The 13824-nt window shown below is 45.0% G+C and overlaps 1 protein-coding gene across 3 annotated transcripts in view; it reads left to right on the top strand.

The window, feature by feature from the left end:
* Nucleotides 1-13824, top strand: part of LOC128873876 (AF4/FMR2 family member lilli) — a 98156-nt gene that overhangs the window by 26723 nt on the left and 57609 nt on the right. The window contains exon 1 of one of the 3 annotated variants that reach the window (XM_054117845.1): nt 8195-9035. The exons of the other annotated variants lie outside the window; for them this stretch is intronic. The gene's annotated coding sequence lies outside the window, so the exon portion shown is untranslated. Of the gene's footprint in view, nt 1-8194; nt 9036-13824 lie in introns of those variants that run through there. 3 annotated transcript variants of the gene reach the window in all.

Here is a 13824-nt window from a genome sequence, read left to right as displayed (position 1 = left end):
TTCTCTCTCGGATTTACCCTCATACTTGTGCCACGAAGGGAGCCTGGAGACACGATACGAGTCTCGTTATCCTTCCGCGATGTGGTCGTCTCGTGCGACGCGATGCATAATGTTTTAATTGGATCGACCGTTCAAAGCGCGATTGATACTCGTGAAACGGTTCCCATCGACGGCGCGGCGGTATGTCCCGCTGAAAAGAAAAAGGAAAAGAGGTGACTAAACGCACTGGTCAAAGTAACGTAAAATCCGTTTTATACGTTTATACGATAAACGTAATCTGTGTGTGTCTATAATTAAACCGAAAATTGAAAGAACGATTCCGGTACTCGCGGAACAGCAACGAACGGAACCCACGCGTTTGACTAGCGATTCGAACGGCCACGCGGAGAAATCTCGAACCGAAATCGTTTGACGACCCGTTCGATACGAATCCTTGCTGCTGTCGTTGGTTGGATTCACGGAGGAATAACGGAATCAGAGTCGTTCACGGCCAGCAGGGAAAAATAGCGGAGAAAAAATTCCGGGCGCGCCGATTTTTCACGTGCTAATGACTTCCGATACGGCGCATTAATCTCCGCCTTTTTCCCCTTTCCTCCCCTTTTTCTCCCAGTCTGTCGTATTCCGAATGCGTTTGCGCGCATGTGTGCGTGCGTGGAAAATCAAACTGCGCTTGCACCTCAGTAATTCATTGTACGCATCGATAAACGAAATTGTGTTACGGTTACAAAGGATCCCACGCGTTTACGATAGAATTATTTTATTTAATTATCGGATCAGGCCGTTCGATTACACGTAACGTGTACGATAACTCGGTTTCAGTTTTATTCCTAGTAACAAACCCGAATTTAGCCAACAAAAGTTTTTTTTCTTTCCAAGTATCTAACGTTTGTTATTCGTTTTACGGTTTAAATTTTATTTCGGGTACCTACTCTCAAGGGATAAACGAATATCCATCGCGTAAACGGGTCCCTCGTTTTTTCGATTCGTTTTGGACCGATTCTTCTTTCGATTTACGTGTACCATCGTTTGTTGATTCTAGTCGTCGTGTTTTTCAGCAATTCGCGAGTAATAATTGGTCCCCTTTCCAAGTGAAAATTAACCGGCGGGGGTCGAATTCTCAAGCATCTAGAAGTACTAATTCGGTCTGTCACGCGATCTCCTTGACTGTTTCCCTCGCGTTTTCGTTTTCGGTGAAGTTCAAGGTTGAGAGTTCACCATCACCGTTACCTTTTCAAACGAGAATAAATTCAACGCGAACAACTGCAACGATGCAATTATTTTAAAAACTGGTTCCGATAGTCTTCTGTATATGTATTTGTTTGGCGCGTATGGTGTACGTTTCGGTTCTCAACGATGATACGAGATGTACGGTTGCATCGGAATCCGGGAAAGTAACTTTCCTCGGGGAACGACGTCTTTCATATCTGGCTTAGTTTCAGTGAAATATCGGTAGACCCTTCGAGATCGTAATCCTTTCACCCGTGGCACGGCATACTCGTTAATTGGTTGGGGTGTTGACGATGAAAAGAATTTCCCAACAACGACAATGCGTCGTGCAGCTGGATGACCCATTGTTTCTAGATTACCTGCGGACTACCTATTCGTGGTTCCATTACTCGATTTGCGTTTCAGTTAACGCGGCCATTGAACGGAAGACCGTGGCTCGAGCGACCTTCGCTCGTTGTAAAGTAAGCAAACATTTGGAATCGGATATTTGTACTCGGAATCGATTGGTGCTCGTATTCTTTTCTATTCCAAGTGGATCTAATCGAAAGGACATTTGGTAATATCTTGTACTTACGATAGATAGAAATTGTTATTCGTATTCGGGGTCGGAAGTAATCTTTGTCACTGTTTAGGTTTACTCGATACGATACGTGTTCGTTTATAGTTCGTATACTATTTTGCCCAATTTGCCTCGTCGAGGCGAGCGAACCGACCGAAGTGTACGTTGTCTCGCGCTAAGCGATCACCCGCATCGAAACCTGTTTGCTCTGCGAAACGAACGATACTTGGAACGAGACGCTCGATCCGGGATGGTTAATAGCGTCTCCCTTAATTGCGCCTACGCGAGCAATTAGATAAGTTCTTATCTCTATTTAATAGGAAATCGCGATCCTCTCCCGGGGGATCGTAGAAACTTCTCGAGACTTTCAGGCGTCTGGATTAGTACCGTTATTTTCAAACGTGTTGTATAGTTGCGTCCAACTCCAGAGTTAGGCCCTGATCTTTGAAACCCTATTACGCTCGTTGCCTGTTTTTCTCCGTCTCAATTGAATTGTTTCACGGTGTACGCTTAGTACGAAGTAACGAGAGTGTACATTTCGATTTCCCTACGTGTCGAAGAAATTAGTTGGCGAAAGATTATCTTCGAGGAGTGTACTCCCCTCTCTCTTTCTCTCTCGGGTTTTGCGTCTCAACAGCAGTGCGCGCCGCACCCTCTTTCGCGAGTGTACTCCCCTCTCTCTTTCTGGAACGGTGTTCTCTCTCAACGCCTCATTGTTGCCCGCTCCACCGTCCTTCGCGTGGCATTGTTGTTCATCGTGACTGGCCGGTCCTCTGCCGCTGTAACCCCCCATCCCGGACGAGCCCCCATATGTAGGAGTCTCAACGAAAAATAAGTTCATGTGAAAGAGTTTTTAATGGTTTCGATCTTTCACACGAACTGTCATGTACCGCTGCCCGGCACTCACATAAATGACATTTGATGTTTCAGAAAACGTTTCCCGTACATTTTTTCCTCTTACATTCGAATTGCGTTTAATCCCACAAAAATTTATCTTCTTTCAAAATAGCTTAAAATATCGTCACCAAAAAGTTATCTTTTTTTCCCATTTTTGGCCATTTGAATCATACTAGTCTATCACGTTACTCTTTAGATTATGTAACGAAAATAAATTTTCATTTTTCCTCCGTGAATACGGTAAAAAATATTTACTAAACTGTTAAAGCAGTATATACATATATTTTCTCTTTGGTGTAAAAGACATTTTTGCTGAATATTGTAATATGTGATCGTCTGTTCTGAGATTAATAACTAAAAAATAGATACAAGGACAATTGAAGTAAAAATGATAAAATATTCAATAGAAAATGTATTGTTTTGGATAGTTACAGATTGATAGAGAGTGTCATAGTGATGTTTGATAGAAAATTCAAACAATATATTTGAAACGGCGTCCAGCATATTATACAGACCTTAGCAAAAAAATGTGACGGTTTCCACGAAACTATAAAATTGTATTGTTTGAGTGGACACGGAACCGAATAAAATTCTTCGAATAATAGTAGAAGCAGTGTAACAATAATCTCAATTGAATTGTTTCACGGTGTACGCTTAGTACGAAGTAACGAGAGTGTACATTTCGATTTCCCTACGTGTCGAAGAAATTAGTTGGCGAAAGATTATCTTCGAGGATCGATCGATACAGCGATTCGTTTAAATGGTTGCTAAGCGATAGTCGTGGTCGGCGAAAACTGGCACGGTGCCCGATTCGGCAAGGTAATCGCGTCCGTGCGTGAAAAATTCCGCCGAGAAACAACAATTTCCATCGAGCCAGCTCGAACACGATGCACGTGGTCGATATCAAAAGATGATTAGAATTCTTTCTCGAATGGAAATTGCGAATGACGAATGAGAGGAGATCAGTTTTCGATCTGTTATTCGTTGAAAGTGAAATCGATTAATTCGCGAAATGAATCGAAATGTTGCTTGTCTCTCTGATAGGAGTTGGCCAGTCCTGTACGGTGTTTGCGTGACACGTGTGATCGCAATGAGTGTACTTAACCATTAAACGAGGCTGATCGTAACAGCTCGTGGCGCGAGAACGATATAGAGTCGATAACGCGTAACGCGCGCGTCTGTCGATAGTACGATAACGGACCCTATCGTTTATAAATAGCGGCATAGAGCAAGTACTCGGGGGAGGTCGCCTTCGAGGGTACGCAGGTGTCGCGAATCTGTCCACCGTATTCGAAAGGACCGCGACGCGACGCGTCTACGTTTACGCGCCTCGGCGCGTTAAACCAGCCAAACGAATCTCGCGTTGGCCACAGGCCAATTTTCGCTTTGCTCCGTGTCGCGGTCCGCGTATGTACTATTATGGTTCGAAGAATCTGCGAAATATGTCTGTTATCGATCGGATTTTTCTACGCGATTTTGGCTATTAGCTCGATAAAATGTCCATCGATTATTTACTTTGGGATTTTGTCGACAACAGTCGCCATCTAGTTTACTTGGGATTCCTGGGGTGAAAGTTACGTCGTACATGTCCGCGAATGAAAGTGAACGTTTTCCCGAATTAACGCTTTAAGCTATTAAAGCAATCTAGAAGATGATGGACAGTGGTACGCAACGACGCACGTGTGCAAATACGTTTGTTCAGAGTGTAAGCGCGATCGTACGAGTAATTCCTCTCTTGCGGTGGAATCGCAGATAAACGATCGATCGCTTTACCGATAGAGTTACACGGGTTTATCGGAGACGAACATTTTCCGTCGGTGATACTGCTTTCTCTTTCCGTCTCTCTCGTTTTCGCGCGAAACCTCTCGCAATTTTCCTTGGTTCGTGTTCCCGCTCTTGTCTCCCCAACTTTCCTCTCGCCCCGTCGTAGTTACAGAGTCGCTTCGTAAGTTCGATACTACTTTACCGAGAGAGCAGATACAGAAGTCGACGAGGACGACAAAGCGTGTCAGCGAAATTCCGGTCGCTGGCAAAGTCCCCTTATCGCGTTCGAGCGAAGTTTACGGTCTAAACGGAACGATGCGATGCGATGCGATGCGATGCGACGCCGTTGATGCGAAAGGTCGGTAACCGATTAATCGTTTCGCAGAGATATGGTCAAATTCGTATCTATCGGCAATAGTCGGAAAGCGAACTAGCGACTAGGTTTGGAGTTTACGCGATTAAAAGATGAGGTAAGTTACGTATCGTTCCGTAGCACGGAAATTCATGTTCTTCTCTCATTCGATATCGGCTTTGCACACGAACGAGATCTCTTTTGGTCGTTTCACCTTCGGAGCCCCTTTCTAGATTCGAGCCTGAAAGGTAGGAGAAGGACGGACGCGGTTGCAGAGTAGGTCATCGGGAGATTCCATATCCTCGACCAAAAGGAAGGATGGCAACAGACAGGAAATGAGCTGACGGGAAAAAAGAAGTTACCCTCTGCCGTATGCCAGCATAGTTCCTTCGTGTTCTCACGGGCTATCTTCGTTCGTTCGCGTTCATTATCCTGTGGTTTTCCTTTGTAACTTCGTTCCCCGAGTTTCATCGGAACGTCTCTTTTCTATGGTAAATCTAATGTTTTCGTTTAATTACAATGGAAAGTATCGGTGTCGAGGAGACGGCTCCGAAAGTTTTTCGTAAATCTGTCGGCGTACATACGCACGCCGTGTCTTCGAATCTGGGTACTCGCTGTAACGCCAAGACACGGTATACGACTTCCTTTGACCGAGCAAGAAAGAGTTTTCGTCGGAACGAAAAACGCGTTCTTTTCGTGCTTCTGTAGAAAGAGCGGACAGGCTTTAAGAAGTAAGAGGCCGAGAAGAGAACGTGTCGCGTCGAGTCTTATCTGGGCCAATGGAACGCAACCTCGCGCGTTGCTCCTCTTTCGTCGGATCGGTGAATCGCATTCGTGGCATGAACATGTCCTCGACGCTGAATATCTGGTGCGAACTAATTGCCAAAATTGTTCCATAGTTACGTTATGGTTGCTATCTTCTTTCTTTGTTGCGAAAATTGTTTTCCCAATGTTGTCGATACGGCGCTTTCCCAAGTATCCGAGCTGGTCGAAATACCGTTTCATCGGTTAAATTCTCTCGGCGAATGCATCCGTTGTGATGTTAATCGCGATAGATTAAATTGCTTGGTTAAATTCAAGGTCAAACGGAGCGCGATCGTCGAAGAAATTGTAGAGCTTTGGCGCTCGGAAGAAAATCCGAGTCGTTTCGTCGACGAGCCGAAGATAAAAATAATCGACTAACATCTAGGTTTCGATGACTATTATTATCCTGAATCTCTCCTACGAGATAGACCGGTGAAAAGAAACGCGACGATGCGATCGTTCGAATGCGTACTCGATTACCGCCAAAAAATTAAATATCTACCAAAATACTTGGATAACCCTGACGTTTGTAAGGGGAGTAAGTAAATTCCGTAACTCCGGCGGGAATTGAAAGGCCGAAAAGTTGAGAAAAGAGAAACAAACGGGTTCTCTTGGTTTACGATTGGTTAATCGGGATATCTCTCCTGTCTTTGGAGAAGAGCAACACGGTCGCCGGCGTCGGTGCCGTAGGTCGGAATAGCCCCGAGTGAATGGCGGAGCCGTTGGGATTCCCCGACATGTCAATTTAGCGGCAAGTGATCGACGCGACGGACGCCAGCTTTCGATGGCTCCGATAATCGTCGAAGCGGAAATCAACGGACAACGAGTTAATTCGTGCCATGTGTTTCGATGATTTCAGAAATACGCCAATTTTCGTTGCATAAATAGTTGGAGTCTTTAATTTCTTCTTTTCCGTCGTGACACTTTCGATACAGACCAGTTTCAGACAATTTCTCATTTTTGTTACCGTATCAGCTGTGCGTTTTATATGCGAATAACGGATACGTATGTATTTTTATTTTTAAAACTAGACGTTGGACGAATAAATTGTAAATACAACAGAGTTTCGTCTAGTCTTTTTCTGTAAGGTAAGATATGTTATAAATTGACTCGAATATCGATTCGATATACTATACGGGTTTCGCAGTCAAAGGGTTAATTAATCCGCGCAGAGGTAGCTGACAATTACTACGCAGTTTACACAGGGGGAAGACACGGTCATCGTGTCGGATCAAATTAAATTCGATATCTCTCGGTTCCGTGATATTATTTTAAACGGCGAGTGCCGATGGCGCGTGTCCTCGTGGGAGGAGGAGGAGGAGCTCCGGTAGAGTTTAGAAGGGGATTTCGAAGCGCGTCGATAAAAATGCCCGTAAAGAGGTTGGGTGGGAGCTTTTCAGAGCACCTGGCTTTTGTGTCGTGAAACGTATCGAAAATTAATATGCCAATTTTCTCTGCGAAAACCGGATTTGGTACGGGTTCCCACCGACCGATGTTGTAATTCCCTTTGTCTGGAAATTAGTTAAACATGGAAACGCGCGTTTTGAATGTCAAAGCAATTTAAATGCGATACGTGTTTCATTCGCGGCTTCGTTAACTACCTTTAATTTCCATTGCTGGTGATTTTCAATTAATTTCTTATTTGTTTATTACCGATTACACATTGAAATAGAAGTAGCACGCGTCAAAAGGTATACCGATCGCGGTGCCGGACATTATCCCGCAGAGGAGAGAGAATTATTGTATCGATCGGTATAATGTTGTCTAAAGATCAATCGTGGCGATTAAAACGGTCGGAAAAGAATGGTACGCAACGATTCGAAGGGATTAAATTTGAGGGCATTATGAAAGTTGTCGAGATATAAAAAATTTGCTCGCGTATGGTTATCGTCGGTTTCTCGCAAACGATGCCCGCGAATGGTAAGGAACTGTCTGAGGAGTGTTACGGGTTACGAGTGTCACGCGGTAGTCCATTGGTATTATGATCGTACGGCAATGCGCCTGGCGGTTTCCGCGCGAGGCGGCGTGTCGGTCGACCGAAGAGGAGGAATAGTATCGTAGGAATAGGCGGCGGTGTTGGAGGAGTAGGAGATGGAGAGTAGGTTGCGCGCGCGGCCATTTTGATAATCTCCCACTCCTCTGTCTCACTCTCCTGCTCCTTGCTTCTCTGCCGCACCTCTCTGTCTCACTCGCGAATCGTTCTCCGTTTCTGTCTCTCATGCACGCATACCGAGTTTTCTGCACACGTAAACTGGTTACATGCACGGACACACGGAGAGAGGATGAGAGTGAAACAAACGTTGGGGCGAGAAGAGGCAGGTTGTGGATGCCGGAGGAAGAAGAGGGGGTGGTTCGTGCACAGAGGATCGGTGCGTACTTTTTTTCTCGTGTTCGTAGCGCATAGCGAGCTTTTGCGGCAAAAGAGCGTGTGGCGGAGGAGAGTCGCCTACGTCGCGCGCGCATACACATATACGACTGTGGTGCACCGACTACTTTCGGGCTGCATACGAACGAGCGCGCGCGCGCGCGCGCACGTGTATACTTGGTCTATCTATCTCGCTCGTTCGGCTCTCCCTCTCCTCGTCTCGACCGGAAGGTGCCAGTTTCTCGTCGACGATCGTCTCGTGCACATTCGCGCGCTACGTCGTCGCTGTTTTTGTGAATCGTCGCTAGCCACGATTGTCATCGTCGTTGATCGCGCCTAACCAACTCGGAGTGCGGTTGCTGCGATGTAAACAAATTGGATTACGAGTGTCCGCGACCCTCGGCCCGAATTCCGAGGAGAAGAAACGGAACGGAACGACGCAACGTCGTCGCGTCGCGTCGCGTTGCGTAGCGTCGCGTGTGTGCCTACCGACTAGTGCAAGTAAACAAAGAATGCTGTCGCGCGAAGGAGATCGGTCGCGATCGGTGTACAATTGGACGCAGTTGTCGCATCTCTGTGTTACCGTGCGTCACTTACTCGATTTTTTCGCGTGGTGCTTAGCGTGTTTCGTCTTTGTTGTTCCTCGGTCAATAACTTGATTCGTTCTATCGGATTGGCCGGGTAAAAATGGTGTTTACGTTGGAAAAGTGAATACGTGCCTTTATCTTGTTTGGTGAATTGCACGGTGTGGTTCCACGAGCGGGAGCGCGCACTTCTGGATTAGCCGCTCCTCTCGTGCGTTCGAAACGCTGATATACATATGTATACATATATCGGCCACTCCGTGTCGGAATCGTCTCTTGTCGTGTGTTTCGACGAAAGAATGAGAATGTTTTTACGCATCAACTTCGCGTCGCCATTGGCGAGTCGTCGACTCGTTGTTTCGCATCTTCCGATTCTTGTATATTGTGGTGATTGCGGTGATCGTGATTCTAACGACAATTTTTTCTCTGGATTATTTTTGGATCCCGCAACGATCGGTCGACTAGTTCGTTCTTGAACGCACGGTGAGTACGTCTTTCACTCTGTTTACCCGAATAAACATCTAATCGACGTCTTCTCCTATGCTATAGACGTTTTCTCGCAACTAAACAAAAAAGAAGACAAGAGACGCGTTACGACATTGTACAGCCGAAGCTCGCTCGCGTGTAACCATTCATTTTTCCCGATAACATCGAGAAGAACATTGTCGCGTAAAGTCTATGAAATTATACACGTTAGATGAATATTGGTTTGTCGTCGGCCTCATTGAAGAAATGCCTCTCGTTGACAGAGAATGTAATTTCGAAGCATACGAGATGATCAATTTTGACGTGTTATTTACTTTGTTCGAGGAACATCGATGGCTCTGGACGAAACTAGATTTCGCTCGATATTCGTAAATACCGGAGTCGCGTTGGAAACGTACACAGTGATCGCCGCGAATGCTACCACTCGACGAACATTCTCGGTAATTTCAGAAAATTATCGACTGTTGCTCGCGCGTAAAAACGTCCGCCGGCGGCCATGTTCAAGACCGCAGCTCGGAAGATATCTCGATTTCGTCATACCACGTGCCGCCATTTTTTTTTCTTCAAGTTCGAACACTTTGTTACCTTAGCCGGACTTTTCCATTTGTCGGATCGCGCGAAAGTTTACGCTACGCACGGTTTTCTCAACTATTTCTATCTCTTTCTCTCGTCTTATATACTTTATCCGAAGCACCGACGTGACATTTGCCCGAGACGACCGTAATAACAACAACAATAACAGCAACAATGCTAACACATCGTTTCGGTTGTGGTACGTGCTCGTGCCAATGTATGATTCATGTTCTTATCCGTAAGACCTGCTTTTACGAAGGTACCGTACCGGAATATATCGTGTTATTCACGCGAAAAACAACGCAGAAGCGTATCGTAGTTTACCGAATCTCTACTACGCTATCGTTGATCGAAAAATTTTCGTTGCGAAAGATCGCCAGGAATTTGACTATACCGATAGGGCGTAATACCAAAGTATCGAGAAGTTTAAAAAGTTCGAGTCGTCGAGTGCATCCAAGAGTAATTTTTACGAATGTTTGGACCTTGGTTTAAACATTTTCGTGGCTCGCTTCCCATTCCGGGAATTTTCCCTTTCTCGCAGCTTATCTCCGTCGAATACGCGAAAAATCTCTCTAGCTTTTTCGCTCGGCAAAACCGTTCCACCGATGATGTCACTAGTTAGTCAGATCACCCGGGAGGTGACTCATCGTCGAGCTAAGGGAAGGAAAATTTGATGGTCGATCGTTGAAAAAGTTTGTCACGATTCGTCATCCTTTTTGACGCCAAGTCCTCACGCTTTGGCGTTCCGTCGTTCCACTCTCGTGCTCTCTCCTCTCTTCCCTCGCTCTTTCGGCGCGGCGCGCGCGCTAACTTTGGATTACATAAGCGACAGAGAGCGCTGCTACCGAAGAGCCTTGGTTTCCTTTTAAAAATGGCCGTCCACTGGCCCGAGAAACATCATCTCATGTCGAAAACATCGGTTGTTCTGCGCCGCAGACGCGAGACGCGTGCCGTGTGCCCCATGTGCCGTGTGCCGCGCGTGTTGCGTATCACGAGAACAAGGAACGCGACGCGCGAGATTTCCATTCAACTGTCAACCTACCGTCGCGTACTATCCCTTCGATGTGACATCCAGAAATAACTCGCGTTAGTCAGTAAATAATAAGAATTAATGATGGAAAAGATGAATCGAGCGAGTCCCTATACGTGGACCAATATTTTTTTACGAAATCGTCCGTTTACGGTATTGGAGCAGTTCGAGGATAAAAAGTTTCAATTATCCGCGCGAAGTTTGATTTTACGTTAATATTCCGACGAAGGTAATACAAAGAGTATTTTCGTTTCGATCTCGACGGTTAAAATATGGGGCGACAACGACAACGTATTTTGTAGTGAGATTAAGAAGGAGATAGCTGCTGATAATAGGTTTAATCGGTGATAAAGAGCGACCGAGCAGAGATAAAATTTGCCTCGATCATCGACGTTACACGATGTTAAGTTCCTAGTGCACGAAACGCAAACTGCGGATATTTCGTTGAAATGCAATCGCACGTACAATTCGTGACAAAGAGGTAGCACTCGTTCCTGAAAAACCAATGAAAATTACGTCTACCGTAATAGATGTTCGAGACAATGGCATTACATGCTATGTACGTAGGTACAATTTCTTTCCAATTCTGTAATATCGAACAGAAAGTTTTTCCCGCGCATCATCGGATATCATTATCGCGTCCATGTTTGCTAAATTTATTAAAACAGCGGCACATGCATATATCTGATGTTTAACCTCATCGGCGAACGAAAACGCGCGTCGATCGTTTCGAATGGAAATGGGAAATATCGACTGCGAAGCGCGGAGATTTACACCACGGATAATGCTTTTCGTTTTATCGTTTGGGTATTTTGTATTTTATTCGCAATTCTCTACGCGTCAAATATTATTTCGTTCACTAAATGGCAGGATCGTTCACCTTTCGCCAAGGCCATACAAACGTTAGTTTTTCGTTGGTCTCGCGTTGTATTCAGTGTATTTATGGTAAACACGCGACGAATGTACTTGATCCGGTCGATGTACGGACCATAGTATGAAAAAATGTCCCCGTTCAACTGCGACGAAGCAAGAGTCAGACGTTCGTTGGTTTCGTCCAAACGATGCTCGAACGACGTTCAACATTAAAACGTATACATTGTAATCGTTTAGTTAGATAGGTGATGTAACATTTTGGAGCATATGTCTAGGAAAATAACGATAATTCGTTATCGGTCGTGCGAACTAATTGTTTAGCGTTCATGCGTTTTCATTCCGGACATCGTTGTTAAGCTACGTCGTTATGCAACGACTATTGAGAAATAATAAGGCGTAACTCTCTGTCCGGCAACTTCAATTTTCGAGTCGGGGTGACATAGCGAACCGCCTAGACTTGACATTACCGTCAGACTCGTTCAATGCCAGCTACGAGGGAAAAATGGAGCCGAAGACGGGCCGACCGTTCATGAACTTTGACCGAGTTATGTACATCCTATTTGTTGGTCGGCACTCCGTTCGACCGAATTAATTTAAAAACTTTTTTATTCGTTGTTCAGGGTCTGGAAGCATTCTCCAAGTACGGGTCGTCTGTGAATTTGCGAACGGAATAAACAAAGCGAAACGTTGAATAATAAACAGTGAGAGATTTCTTCAAATTTTACGTAAAATTTGTAGAAAGGAAAGTTCGTATCGCAGAAATCATTTTCCATTCGTTTCATGTACGTGTTACGATTGTGCAAAGATTTACCGAAGATCGGTACTACAGTATTAGAAATATGGGGTATCGTGCCTTAAACATTACGATTTTCTACGAATGTCAACCCTAAATAGAAATGCAACGTCGAGGAAAATTAGGAACATCCTCTTGTTCAGACCTGACACTGACCACGTCTAGGTTTAGAAATTCCGACCCCGTTATTCGAACGTGTAGTCTGGCAGGCAATTGCTGTCAACCCTCAGAGTTTAGCGTTCCATGTGTACTCTAGCTATATTTATTTAGAATCGTTACTTCGAATTGAATCGTAGCGGAATTTTCAACGGATCGCACCAATTTTGATCCGAAACTGATTATTTGTCTTTGATTAAGATTCCAGGAAGTAAAAATCTGCAAATATCGGTCCGCTATTTTTCCGAGTACGATTCGATCGTTCGAGGAAAATGGACAACCGACGTCTTCTGACGTCAACCGACCACCGTATAGTATTTACCCAATTAATTATACAGGATTTACTGCAACAGAGTCTAGTATCTCGTAGCGTTTGTTTTCGTCGTTCACTTTGATTTCGACTAGTTCTGAGATTCGATTGAATCGAAACGTTGATTGGGAATGTTCGATAAGGTAATAACACACTTAGTCGAGAACGTATCGTATACAAATAACGAGCAATTTCATCCCTCGTTTGCGAATGCTCGAAGCAGCTTCGGTCAATCCGTTCAAGGAGATTAGCGCGCTCGTGTAGAACGAAACGCGGCTTTCGAAGGTTGTCGTAACGCGAAACGATGTCAGTGTGTCAGTGTCAATGGAACCGAGTCATTGGTTTTGTCGATTGTGATTCAACGGAAAGATGGTTTTGCGGCGTGTCAGCTTGCGACGAAGAAACCGGGCAGATCTTTTCGGAATGTTCTCCGTTTGAGAACGCTCAGAAACGTTTCATTTGATTATCTTTACGTTACATGACTATTATTACAAATGCGTTGTATATTCTATTTGAAAAGTTAAATTAAACGTGTATTTGGATTGTTGGATAAAATGAACATGTAAAATGATTTTGAAACGAAATACTCTGGTCCACGAGAACGGGATGCGTTCGAGGTACGAGTCGATGATTCGTCCGATTCGAAAGTGGAATTTTCCTGGTCGCGCGGAATCGATCCTCGTCGCGAGTCTATCTCTCGTCGGGTTATAAGCTAATGAAATCGGTAATTAACGAGCGCTTGGGTGTCGAGCGACGGGCAAAGAGAAAATGAGGATAGCGAGAGTGATTACGGTGTTGAGATAGAGAGAGAAAAGGCCATCGAATCGCTGGGAATTCGCGAGCGCGCAATCCGGCATTTAGCCTTCGTCGGCTCAAAATAAACGCGACAACTCACTCTGTCTCTGCTCACCGCGCCTCTCCTTGCTCGGTCTACCTCTCCTTTCGTCTCTGTTCTGAACGAACGTTCCTCCTTGTCTTTTGTTCGCTTCCCTCCATATATATATTCTCTCTCTCTCTCTCTCTCTCTCTCTCTCTCTCTCTCTCTCTCTCT

Source organism: Hylaeus volcanicus, chromosome 3 (assembly GCF_026283585.1).
Source record: "Hylaeus volcanicus isolate JK05 chromosome 3, UHH_iyHylVolc1.0_haploid, whole genome shotgun sequence".
Lineage (NCBI taxonomy): Eukaryota > Metazoa > Arthropoda > Insecta > Hymenoptera > Colletidae > Hylaeus > Hylaeus volcanicus.
This window is presented reverse-complemented; position numbering and strand designations above follow the sequence as displayed.